The following is a 14207-nucleotide window of genomic DNA, read 5'->3' as shown; positions in this document are numbered from 1 at the left end:
ACGTCCAAAGGAAGAGTTGATCATTTCATGATCTCAAATGTATCTCTCAGTACATGCCGTAATTATACATGAAAACGCAAATACAATTGGTGATTCATGACATTAATACAGCTAGACTGAGTGCAAATGGAGTACCATCTTCTCAAGTACAGACATTACATTTGGGTTTATTAGGTATCAATTGAACAACAGGTGTATCCTAAGTGGCCAAATGTGTCACACAGAAAATGATTGATCAGGAAGGGATAATACTGTTCCATTCTTCTTGTGTTCCGGATGTTTTCTAAGGTATTGCAAGGCAGTTGCAATTTGTATTAAATTTTCTCAAGAATCAGCTGTAATTTAACACCTCTTTGTGGTTTCTCTGTGTAAGAAAGTGGCTCTGTATATACTGCACCAAAGTAAGGTACAGTGTGTATATACTGCACCAAAGTAAGGTACCGTGTGCACACAGTCAACAGTCCCCAGAGGTTTGACAGAGGTTAAAGTTGGATATAACCTTACTCTCTAAGTGGTAGCTTGGTCGAGCAGTAAGGCAGTATCAGAGGACAGTGTAAAGCACTTGTTGTACACACTCAGTCATCAAATGGTCTCACACACTCAAGAACTGAACTCTAGGCCAATTGTTTTGTTTATAAAAATATATTGTTGTTTTATTTTAGAACCACAAGTAGGTATAAAAATACTTTTGCAGAATGAGATGTTGCAATTGAATACTTTCATTGAGCATTAGACTTTTAAATGCAATAGATACAATTGTTGCAATATGCAACATAAACTTAAATCAATAATAACATTGAGCTCAATGAGAATTTTAAGTAAATGCAATATCAATTACTTTGCATAGGTTTTGCTTACTCGGGGCTGGATCCTGGATTCAACCCTGGTGCTACACCTGTAAGCAGTTGAAAGAAATCGTTTTTGTTACACAGGTGATTTTTAAGGAATATTTTTATGTTTCAAAAATCGACACTTAAAAGAATTTCTGGTAAAAAACAGGCAATGTTATCCTATGGGAGAAAATCAGGTTATTGGAAAATCACAGTTGTAATTACTTTTTAAGGTCTGTGCTGGGCACAAAGATCTAGCACTGGGATATCTCCTGTTAACAGGTGAGTTATTTCGTTTTCGTTGATCGGATGATTTTTGGTGAATATTTCTAAGTTTTAAAACTCAACACTTAAAAGAATTTCCGCAAGATCAGTCTGGTCTGGGATAAGGAGAAAATTAAAACTAGGGAGAATGAATTATTATACCCCTCTGTATGGGAACCCATCACTGCCGGGGGTATTTCACGACTCGGTTATGAGGGGATGGGATGCATTGGGGGTTAAAACTATCGGGGACCTTATAGGGGCAACCGGTCTGATCTCGTTTGAGCAAGCACAACGCTTATATAACTTAGGACGCAGAGACTTTTTAAAGTATTTACAAGTGAGGTCAGTTCTGGTAAAGAAACAGGGAGGAGATATGAATTTTCAGAGGATCGAACTGCTGGAATGTGTAAGGGAAGAAGGGGGATCCTCCATCTCGCAATTATACGAGGAAATCTGTAAATATAAAAAGGATGATTGTGATAGAATGTATTTGAAGTGGAGAGTCAAACTAGGTCTAACAGGAAATGAGGCAAAGAAGTCATTAAAACTGTCAAATTCGGTTTTAAGAGTGGCAAATTTACAATCTCAGCAATATAAGACTATGTTTGAACTTTATTACACCCCTCATAAAATAGCGCAGTGGGGGGGGGAATAACGGGGGCATGTGTCCGAGATGCCAATCCACACAAGCAGATACAATCCATATGTTTGCATCATGCCCCTCTCTGGATATATATAAAAAATCTTTGGAACAATTTTTCTCCGACTCTCTGGGAATACATTTAACTCTGACAGATGAAGTCATGATTTTGGGTGTACTGAGGGCGGGTGTAGACGTTCTTCACCATGAGTTTCTGTACTTAGCTATGACTCTCAGCAGACTATGTATAGCAACACTCTGGAAAGACCCAAACCCCCCAACATTACAACAATGGATCTCTCGGGTACTGGCCATATATATATTAGAAATGGCCCTATATGAAAAAAGAGGTAGGGAAAAAAAAGAGGCTGGAGGGAGGATATGGGCCCCAATAATTGAATGGAAAAGGAGGCTGGGAGAGACTTAAGATGAAATAGGTGGAAAGTCAGACGTAATTAAGAATATGTGATATCTCTTAATGATGGTCTTCTATTGTGTCTAAAGCTCTTTGTGTATTTGGAAAAAAAAATGCTTTATTAGTGTTAAATTTGGCGATAATGCTTTCTGAATTGTAAGAATATATATATATATATATAATTTTTTTTTGTTTCTGTTTCTCTGGCAATGTATTATGAATATGTAATTCTGATGTTGATGGAAAAATAAAAATAAAAATAAAAAAAATTTAAAAAAAGAATTTCCAAGTGAAAATCAGCCAATATTACCCTATGGAGAAAATGTGAGTTATCGGTTTTCAGGTAAGTACTCGACTGGCAGAGTTAAGGCTCTGGGGTCCGACTCAGGGGTCTCCCAGGTGAGGTAGACAGTCGTTACACCCTCAGTGGCACAAGGGCAGCTGGGTGCAGAGTGAGTAGGCCAAATCTTAGCCTATGGCGGGCAGGGGGCCTTTGGTGGGTGGCTGCTAGCAGGCAGGCCACGCGGCTGTGGGGGCTGAGCTCCTGGTCACTTACACAGGGGCACTCGGGCGGCTGGGTGCAGGGTGCTTTTGAGCCATCAGGCACCCAATGCATTTCAATAGGAAAGCTGCAAGACGAACAAAGGCACAAGCTCAGGGACGGAGATTCTTCAGGTGTGACCACCACTTCTAGAGGTAAGTTGGGAAGCTGTAGGTTAGGTAGACACCCAGGTGTTGGGCTCAGGGGGCCGTGGGGAGCCAGGTGCAGGGATGTCTTTTGGTGTCGGGCAATCTTACCCTCAGCTGGTCTCGGTTGGAGGGGTCCCTGGTTGTGATGCTGAAGGTGTCGTCGGGAGCGCCGAGGAGGGTCCTTGGGTGCTGGATTAGTGGTCACAGTAGCCGGGGGGACGTTCTCATGGTCTTTGTTCACTCAGGCACAGGTCGGGCTTGGCAGGTGCAGTGTGTGCTGGATTAGCGGTTCCTGGTTGGCACCAGGGGTTGTTGCTGTTTGAGCAGAACCACTGCTCGTGGGAGTCCCAGTCTGTGGAGGAGCAAGGCAGTCAGGTCCTCCGGGGTTTTCGAGGTTGCTGACCACAAGAGACGCCGGGATTTAGCCGGAGCAGGTTTGAGGGTCGCAAGGCCTGTAGGGCTAGGGCCAAGTCAGTTGGTGTCATCCTCTTGTTAGCAGCTGCACGGCAGGTCTTCTTTCTTCTTGTTCTTGGTAGTTTCAGAATCGGGATCTGTGGAAGGAAGGTTCAGGGTGCCCCTAGATACTAAATTTAGGGGCGTTGCAGGTAGGGAAAGGTGAGGGACCAATGGGTCCCTTCCCTGGGGTGAGTACACCCCCTATCCTGCCACTCTCCAGTGGTAGGGGGGCAGGAACCTGTCTCTGATTGGGTAGGGCTCTCCATCCTCGCAGAGGCTGGCACACCCCCTTTCCTCACTTAAGTCTTCCCGCCAGAGTAGGGGTTAGAACTGGTGTGGGCCAGCTGCTGAGTACAGCAAGTGGCCTGGAGAAGCTCACAAAGGCGGCTTGCCTTTGAAGCACCCCCTGCCCATCCTGGGGGCGGAGACCTAGTACCTCGCCTCAGATTGTACATCAAATCCCACACTGGCATCAGTGTGGATTTAATGTGCTGAGAAGTTTGATACCAAACTTCTCAGTCTTCAGTGTAGCCATCATGGTGCTGTGGAATTCGTGATGATGACCTCCCAGCACCATATACTCTTAATGGCAGCACTGCACTTACAGTGCCCAGTAATAAACCTGGGTACTGTAGGGGTACAGGGCTCATGCACCTGTACCCACACCACTGGCTTAGGGCACCCTAGCTAGAGGGGTGACTGAGGTGTACCAGGGCATTGTGTTCTGAGAATGGCACACAGGGATGTGTGTCATGTTGACTCTTTGTTTTGTTCTTCGCCTTTGTTTTGTTCTTCACCAAGACACTTGGCCTGCAAAGGCGGTGTGTGTGTCAGGGTACAGGACCCCTAAGGGTGGCACAATAAGTGCTGCAGCCCTTAGGAGCCTTCTCTGGTCACAGTGCCCTGGGTACCTAGGGTACCATTTACCAGGGGCTGACATGTGGCCAGAGATACCAATTGGGTTTAGGTTTCAATACAGTTTTTAGGGAAGGAACACCGGCTCTGGGCACCTGATTGGCAGGAGCCCAGGGCACACTCAGTCAAAGTACATCAGCGGGTTCAGCAAAAAGTGGGGGCATACCATGAAAGAAAGATGGCACTGTCTCACACTCTGCACATTGAATAAGTTGTCAGCTGATGTCGTTCTCAGTATGATTAGCTTTTACAGCATGGGAAGCAAGTGGTTCTGTGATTACAATACAGATAATCCTGTGTGTCTATTGGCCAATTCTAGCTTTTTTCTGTTTTTGGGTTCTGACCTATATATAGTAAGTTGCAGGGACACCAAGCCCCATAAACCACATTAGTTGAGTTGCAATTCAAGAAGTGTTTCAAGATGTGTGTAGTCTCATTTCCCATGAATCAAGAATGATTTGCTTCTTTGATTTCCAGTCAGTGGTGATTACATTGCAACCCCCTGATTGTTTTGTCTTCAGTTGTGAGCATGGGGCAATTCAATATTACCTCTCTTCTCATGAATATTTCATATCTCATACTCATGAGTATGGACTTGTGAGTATGGTCGAAGCCTACCAGAGTGCATAGCTGTCTGGATTGCTAACGACACCTTGGGGTCATTCGGAAAGCTTCCCTGGGAGAGTATTCCGCCCATTGCTTACCATTGGCTTTGAATTTTGTAACTCACATTTGCTTGCTTTCTGTTTGTTGGCTTTATTTGTTTTAGGCCATCCAGCTTGAGGTTGTCCCTTCCAGGGCCCATATCCGATTTGCTGTATGCTCGTATGGCTCGCTTTCTGTAAAAAGGCATTTAAATCGTGTTCTCATCTTGTCACGTTTGGTCTGTATTCAAATACAGCAATAAAATGACAGGCTGTCTTTTCCAAGGGAGCTTGGTGTTTGCTTTTCTTTTTCTGACTTCAAAGTGTGAAGATGTGTGTGACAATTGTGCAGGCTGCTGGGGGTGTGCTGGGGGAAGGCTGCATGATGTTAATTATATAGCACTCAACAAAATGTAAAAGTCTGTAAATTAATTGTGTATATATTTCAGAATATATCCTAATTAGGACCGCACAAATGAAGCACATTTTTGTTCATTCTGAAGTGTGGTGGTAACAAACATTTTAATGCGATCAAAACTAATCAATACACTCTGAGATGACAGTTCCACATATTATCATTTGTTCACTGTATACTTTTATCAGTAGAAATATGTCTGTGCAAATGTAATGGTCATTGCAATTGAAGATGTGTTGTCTATAACGGCAGTGTGCTACCACACCATGCATACTCCACTTTTCCCGTCTCCACTGTACTTGTTCCACTCCACTCTACGCCACTTCACTGTACGCCTCCATACTCTACTCTGTGCCAGTGCAACCTGCCCAACTCTTCTCCACTATGCATCACAGCACATCGGAACTTGCCTGTTGCCGGTGGGGGAGTCCGGGAGAGGATTGCCAACCTGCTTGTCCTGCTGGGGTTGCCGCCTGCCTGCCTCCTGCTGCCCGCTCCCACTTCCACCTGGGGAAGAGCTGGCCGCCGTGGAGTGCAGGTCAGGGAACTACAACACCCAGCAGCCCAGGGAACCACGTGACTCATTTGTAGCGCCAGGAGGCGCATTTAACTGTCGTCAGCCCTGCTGAGCGGGGGGGAGCACATCGGAACTTGCCTGTTGCCGCTGGGGGAGTCCGGGAGGAGGATTGCCAGCCTGCTTGTCCTGCTGGGGTTGCCGCCTGCCTGCCTCCTGCTGCCCACTCCCACTTCCACCTGGGGAAGCGCTGGCCGCCGTGGAGTGCAGGTCAGGGAACTACAACTCCCAGCAGCCCAGGGAACCACGTGACCCATTTGTAGCGTCAGGAGGCGCATTTAACTGTCGTCAGCCCTCCCTCGCGGGACGCCGGGCGAAGCCCGGGCAAAGGGCGGGCCCTCTGTGGCCTGAGGAGGACGGGACGGGCCTCACCACTTGGTTTTCCTGGAGGAGGGAAAGCCACTAATTGACATTCAGAACTGGACAGTAGTATTTGCCCAATGAACTCTATCACTTCATTCACATCCAAATCATAACATGACCCAGAAAGGGGTTGTTACAAAACTAGCGACTCGGTCGGATACTTGTCTGAGGATGCAAGATAAGCACATAAATAACACACTGTTACCTTCACGTACAGACGCTGATAAAAATAATTGCCATCAGCCTGTAGTCAGTCCACCTTGTAATCATTCCTCTCCTCAAACAAACAATACAGTGTGTAGACTCTCACTGTTGGAGGAATTAAACATTCTGTGTAAGACTAGCTATGCCCCTGCAGGATCACCATCCCCACCAAATAACATTAATTTGTTAACCACAAATGAGAGAGTGCTGGAACCTTTTTCTATATTTACAAAAACAAACACACAATGTATAGTATCCGTCCGGCCCACACCTAACAAAAGGAAGCATGACGGGGATAAACCTAATGAGAGCCACTCCAAAGTACAAAAAATACAAAATGAATCCCCAATCTTAACTCCACCCCCCACCAATTTTCCCCTAACTGCAGAGGTGGCTGAAAAATTAGACCTAGCTCCTTCTTCCCAGATGGCCCTATTGTCAATGATCGAATAACTGATCAAATCCATTATACCCCCCCGTAATTGACAAAATCAACATCTTGGGGGATAGATTGACAGGGATTGAGGAAAAAATCAATTTTAATTTGTTAACCTCTACCCATGCTTCTATACCTACCCATCCCTTGTCAATTGCTACTCCAAATAAGCCTAAACCTGTCATTCAAAATAAAGTTGCCCAAATTCGAGCACCAGCTCCCACCATTCTCCCCTCAAATATTTCTAAAGCCTCTCCTAAACCCACTACACCGAAAAATTTTGTCCGCAGAGTAGAGCGCAACAGGGTTTCTAGAATTCATCTACCTCCAGAGGCAGCGCCATTTGTCAGAGTGATCTCCTATGCTGATGATACACAGCTTATGTTCTCTTTTAGAGATCACTCTGACTCCAGCCTCGCCAGTTTTCGCCACTGCCTGGGAGAAGTATGTTCCTGGATGGCGTCTAACCACCTCCGACTCAATACTGACAAGACGGAGGTTTTATTTTTTAACCAAAGAATCACAATTCCCTCCACCTTGTGGTGGCCGACTGCTCTGAATCCTCCGCCTATACCTGTTCACACGGCTCGCAACCTTGGTTTTCAGTTTGACGATGCCCTGTCAGTTAGTCCCCAAATTAATAAGGTTACTGCTGCCTGTTTCGCGAAATTACGGATGATGCGAAAGATCTTCCCTTTTCTGCCATTAGATGCTCGCCGTACGGTCACGCAGGCCTTAATCACATCACATTTGGACTATGCCAACAGCCTCTATGCAGGGGCCCCCCAATACCAAATTCAACGCTTACAGATCGTTCAGAACGCGGCGGCGAGGATGATTGGCAATATCCCTGCTCGTCATTCGGTTGCAGCCTACCGCAAAGAACTTCACTGGCTTCCAATCGCCAGTCGCATCAAGTTCAAGATGTTAACTCTTGCTTTTCGGGCCCTTAATGGGACAGGACCAGATTACCTACGCAAAAGATTAGTACTATCCCACTCTGCCCGATCTTTGCGGTCAAACTACTTACGCCTCATTGTGGTCCCTCGGTTCCGTCGCTCCAGAATGGGAGGCAGAGCCTTTGCAGTTATGACGGCTAAACTATGGAATAGCCTCCCATTAGATCTTAGATTTGCTTCTTCTGAAACTCTTTTTCGTGGCCGGCTAAAAACCTGGCTATTTTCACTGTTATAGGATTTCCCCTGTTTAGCTCACTGTCTTAGCGCCGGGACACCCCCTTTGGGGGTAGCCGTGCGCTTTACAAGTTTCATAAATAAATAAATAAATAATAAATAAATAAATTTGTATGCATCCTCTCTGGAGTCCCGCAACTGAAAAAGGGAAAACCAGAGAGACATGACCTGTTAAATAAGGTCCAGTTTTGGCTATCTAAAAATAGACCCCTGCCGCATGATCTTGACGGCGGAATTGTGAGCGTGAGGAGAGTGGGTTGGCTGGGCCCCCTTCCGAAAGACATTATTGGTGATTTGATACTAATAAGATTCAGGAGTAGAAACATTCTTCCATACCTCCGAGCTTGGCAACCTAAAGAATGCGATGGCCCCATATCCATCTGGGATCTACATGACTTCTATCCAAGCACATCCTATATCCCTGCCTCCAGGCCAATGACTGAGGATTGTACCAGGCTGGGTAGAGGAGTTTGCTTACCGCTTTATTGTAGTATACCCGCCCCAAACAGATTTGAAATACCGTATAACATTTTTTAACCACTGCAACCCCTTGCACATTCCCTTTTGATGAAACGGAAGAACTGTCATCATGAACCCTGTAAAGTATGTTATTGTCAGGAAAGTTACATTCACAGGGTGAGCAAATGTTGTTTTTTTTTAACCTGTAGATAATCTGTGCTTCACATGTATGTATTTTTAAGTATGATTGTATTTTGTAACTGTACGCTTTCATGATTTTATACAAAAATCGAATAAAGCATATCGAATCGCATCACAGCCCTCTAGGCCACTCTACTCTAGGCCACTCTACTCTGCAGCCCTACCCTCTATGCCAATGCACTCTACTCTGTACCACTCCACTGTTCACCAGTGCACTTTATAGCATTCTACTTTATGCCACTCTGCACCACTGTAATTTATGCAACTGCACTCTACCCTGCACCACTCCTCTCTGTGCCACTTTAATCTGAAACCATCTACTCTGCACCACCCAACTCTACTTTACTCTATGCTACTGCACTCTATGCTGCACCACTCCACATCACTCTACGCCACGCTACTTTACTCCATTGCACTCAGCCACAGTCTTTGCAGCACCAAACTCTCTGCCACTGAACTCTACAATACTCTGCTCTATGCCCATGCACTCCAGATCACAATACTCTACGCCATTGTGCTCTGCACCACTCCACTCTGCTACACTGCACACTCCGCCACTGAACTCTCCGCCAGTGGACTTTGGACCACTCACTGCACTCTATGCCACTGCAATCTACTCTGCACCACTCTACTCTAAGCCAATGCACTGTACACCACTACACTCTCTAGACCACTTTACTCTGCAGCGCTCCATTCTACGCCAATCCACTCTTAGCTACTCAAATATACTCTTCACTACTGCATTCTGAAACGGCACTCTATGCCACTTCACTCTAGTCTGAAATATTCTTCACTATTCCACTCTGCGCCATTCTGCTCTATGCAACTTCACTCTATGCCCCTGCAGTCTAACCCGTGCCACTCCAGTCTACTTTAAACCACTCTACTCTACGCCACTGCACTCTACTTTGAAGCAATCGACTCTCCGGCGCTACACTTTATGCCACTCTGTTGCACTCTAAGCCACAGCAACCTGCCCAGCACCACTCCACACCACTCTATCCTATATTGCTGCACTCTGCGCCACTGCACTGTATGCCAATGCACTTTACACCACTTTACCCCAAACCAATACACAGTATGCCACTGCATTTTACTCCAATCTACACTGCACTCCACACCACTATACTGTACTCTGCAACACTGTATTCTATGCCACTGCACTTTAATCATGCCATTCTACTCTACACCATTCCACTCTACATTACTGAATTCTACACCGCTTTAGTCAACCACTCTACTCTATGCCACTGCACTCTTCTTTACGCTATTCTACTCTACATCAGTGCACTCTACTACACTCTACTCTGCAATACTGTACTCTCTGCCACTGAACTCTAAGCCACCCTACTCTGCACCACTCTACTATGTGCCACTGTACGCCATTATGCTGTACTGTGCCACTCTACTCTGCAACACTATATTCTGTGCCACTGCACTCTATAGCATTCTACACAACACCATTCCACTCTAGGTAACTGAACTCTATACCACTTTCGTCTACTCTACACCACTCTACTCTGTCACTGCTCTCTACGACACTCTACTCTCCAACACTTCACTCTCTGCCACTGAACTCCAAGCCACCCTACTTTTCACCACTCTATGCCACTGCCCTGTATTCCACTCTAGACTACTTTGCACCACTCTACGCCAATCCACTCTACACCAATGCACTCTACGACACAACTCTCTATGCTAGGGACCTCTACATCAATCCACTCTGCCACTCTAATCTACTGTTCATCACTGCACTCTACGCCACTTCACTCTGCGACTCCCTACTCAACACCACTGTACTCTGTCAATGCTCTCTATCACACTCTTCAATACACCACTGCACTCTACACCACTCCAGTGTAGGCAGATCCACTATGCTCCACTTCACTCTGCGCCACTCTACTATGCAAAGTGCACTATTCGCCAATGCACTCTGCTCTGTACCACTCCATGCCATTGCACTCTGCCACACCACGTTACTCTACTCTGAAACAATCTATTCTATGTTGCTGTGCTTAGTTTTGTGCCGCTCCAATCTACGCCACTGCAGTCTACGCTGCAATACTCTATACCACTCTTTCACTCTACTCTAAACCCTTGCTCTCCACACCACTTAACGCAAAACCAATGCACTCTACCCTACTGCACTGTATGCTGACTTTGCACCACTGCACTCTACGCCACTAAACTCTACTCTGCAACACTCTATGCCACCATACGCTATGCCACTCTACACCATTGTGCTCTACATCACTGCACTGTACGCCACTCTATTCTCCGGCTCTGCTCTCTGCACCACTCTACAGCAATACACTCTATGCCAATGTGCTCTACACCACTCTACTCTACATCACTCTACTCTACATCACTCTACTCTACATCACTGCACTCTACAACACTCTACTTTGCAAGACTGCACTTTCTGTCACTAAATGCTATACCCCAGCACTCTACCTTGCAATAGTGAACTCTACGCCACTCTACTGCAGTCTGTGCAAATGGACTCTATGCCAGTGCACTCTATACTGCATCACTCTACTTTACGGTATGCAACCCTGTACCCCTCCACTCTACACCACTACACTTTACTCTAAAGCAATCTACCCTACGCCACTACACTCTCCGGCTCTCTACTCCACCCTGCGCTACTCCACTCAACAATCCTGCAATCTGTGCTGCGCCTCTCACCTACTCTGCAACACTCTACTGCACTCTACGTCATTACACTGCACTCTATGCCACTGCACTCTTCGCCAATCCACGGCACTCTGATGTACTGTGCCCCAGTGCTCTCTACGTCACCGCACCCTACGCCAATGCACACTGCACAATTTTCCTCAAAACCAGTGCACTCTACCCCAATTTAGTCTGCAACACTGTACTTTACGCCACATCACTCTTATTTTCTTGCGTTCTTACCACTGGTGATGTAGTGGTTGGGAATTAAATTGTTTTCTTTTCTAAAACAAACTTTATTTGCAGTTTGATTTTTTTGTTTCTGTTACAGACCTTGGCTTATCGTAAGTAACAGTTGACTTGGATTTAGCGCAACAATGACGCAATTGCAGTCACTTTGGAATTCACTGTAATTTGAGTCTCATATGCATTTCTACAATAAACAAATGCAAGAGTTTTGAGTTTTCCACTTCCGAAACGCACTTTGGCGCTTTCTTTTCTGGTTGATCTGTATATTCAACTTACTGCATAATCACAGTATTGTAATTTGGTGTGTGTGCATTTGTTGTTTATTATTGTCCAGTTGTCTTGTTGTCTGTCAGGTTTTTTCCCTTGATTGTCATATTATACTTCTTGTTGGTTTTTCATGATAGTGGGGCTCTTTTCTACTGACGTGCCTGCTCTCTCCGCATGGGCTTTACATGGTCTGACCTTGTTGTGCACATGTTACCTGATTGCTGCCTTTTACATGAGCCCTCGAACGCCTCGCTGACTAACACCACAGCAGCACATTGAGGGCCATAATTCAAAGGCTGTGAGGCACCTCGGCTGATGGAATGTTAATTCCCCGGATATACTGATGTTGTGTTTTCGGCACTTGTTGCTTTTATATGGGCAGCGGTTAAGCGTTTTTTCATCCGTCCCTGCCCCGTTGGCTCTTATCCTACCTACTTCCACCCAGTGACAACCTGCTCCCCTGGGGACCTGCTCATCAACCTCTGTTTATATTATCCCTCTGCATGATCTCAGAAAGCCAAAGGCTCTTTTCAGTCCTTGCCTTTAAAAAACAAAACAAAAAAGCAAACATGTTGATGCTTAAACCCTTCAAAGTAAGCGACTTGTAAAAAACCCTATCACCTACTTGTAAAAAACCCTATCACCTGGAACACACCGGTTTGCTTACAGTTTTAGCATCTCCGGTCAGTTTCCTGCTTTAGACACTCACTATATAATAGTAACTGTGAAAACACTGGTGCACGGGGGTATTGTCTCCTTGTTAAAACTGTGTGGGGCTGCGAGTTGTTTCAATGTCCAAAGTAAGCAAGCAGGCAAAACCTCTGAAAGCTCCCTGCCTTACAACCAGCTACAAGGACACACTGCCCGCTGGCACGCGCTTAGGATCCGAGGCGCAACATGGCAAACCTCGTTATACTCATTAAGGGCCTGAGATCACTTCCGCCCGCGATCACTTTAGCAGCGCCCGCAGCGCCCCTTTGATGTTCTCGTTTAAAGAACATCAAACATCAAATAACATGTTGTTGTGTTAATGCTTTGCTGCTGCCCGTTTGACTTACAACGTGCTTTCTCTTTCCACAAACTCGATGTTTGTGTTCCTTTATTTTGAGATGCTTTTAGTATTACTGTCACACACAACCACACGCACAACCACACGCACAAGCACAACCACACACATACAAGCACACAGAACCACAGCCACACACGCACAATCACACACACACAATCACACACACAACCACACACACACAACCACACACACAACCACACACACCATACATATACATGCACACATACATACACACACACAACACACAACCACACACACAACTACACACACAACTACACACACAACCACACACACAACTACACACACAACCAGCCACACACAACCACACATACAACTACAACCACACATACATCCACACACAACCACACCCACACAACACTACACAACCACAACACATAACCACACACATAACCACAAACATAACCACACACAACCGCACACACAACCACACACACAACTACAATCTCACACGCACAACTGCAACCACACATACAACTACAACCACACACAACCACACACAACTACACACACAACCACACACAACCACACACACAACCACACACACAACCACACACCAACCACACATACATCCACACATACAACCCCACACACAACCACACATACACACAACCACAAGCGCACACACAACCACAAGCACATACACAACCACACAAACCACAAACACAACACACATAACCACACACACAACCCCCAGACACACAACCACACACACAACCGCACACTCAACCGCACACTCAACCACCCACTCAACCACCCACTCAACCACACACACACACACATATAACCACACACACACATATAACCACACACACACAATCACACATAAACCAACAACCACACACAACCACACACACACAACCACACACACACAACCACACACACACACACTACACACACCACACACATACATACACACACCACACACATACATACACACACCACACACATACATACACACACAAACACAGCGACACACACACAACCACACACACCACACACAACCTCACACATGACCATACACATAGCCACAACCACACACACAACCACACACATACAACCACACACACAACCAACCACACACAACCACACACACACAACCACACACACATACAACCACACACACACACTCAACTACACCGTCAGTGCACACTTTCACCGGGCACAAACACCACCAGCCATCAATGCACGCTTTCACCAGGCACACACACCACCAGCCGTCAGTG

General features: G+C 45.9%; 1 protein-coding gene across 1 annotated transcript in view; it reads left to right on the top strand.

Annotated features, from left to right (window-relative positions):
- The window catches only part of EXOSC7 (exosome component 7), a 102068-nt gene that overhangs the window by 14753 nt on the left and 73108 nt on the right, over nucleotides 1-14207 (top strand). The gene's annotated exons all lie outside the window — the stretch shown is intronic.

This window comes from Lissotriton vulgaris, chromosome 10 (genome assembly GCF_964263255.1).
Source record: "Lissotriton vulgaris chromosome 10, aLisVul1.2, whole genome shotgun sequence".
NCBI lineage: Eukaryota > Metazoa > Chordata > Amphibia > Caudata > Salamandridae > Lissotriton > Lissotriton vulgaris.
Note: the sequence above shows the minus strand (reverse complement) of the source record. Positions and strands in the feature narration are given on the sequence as shown.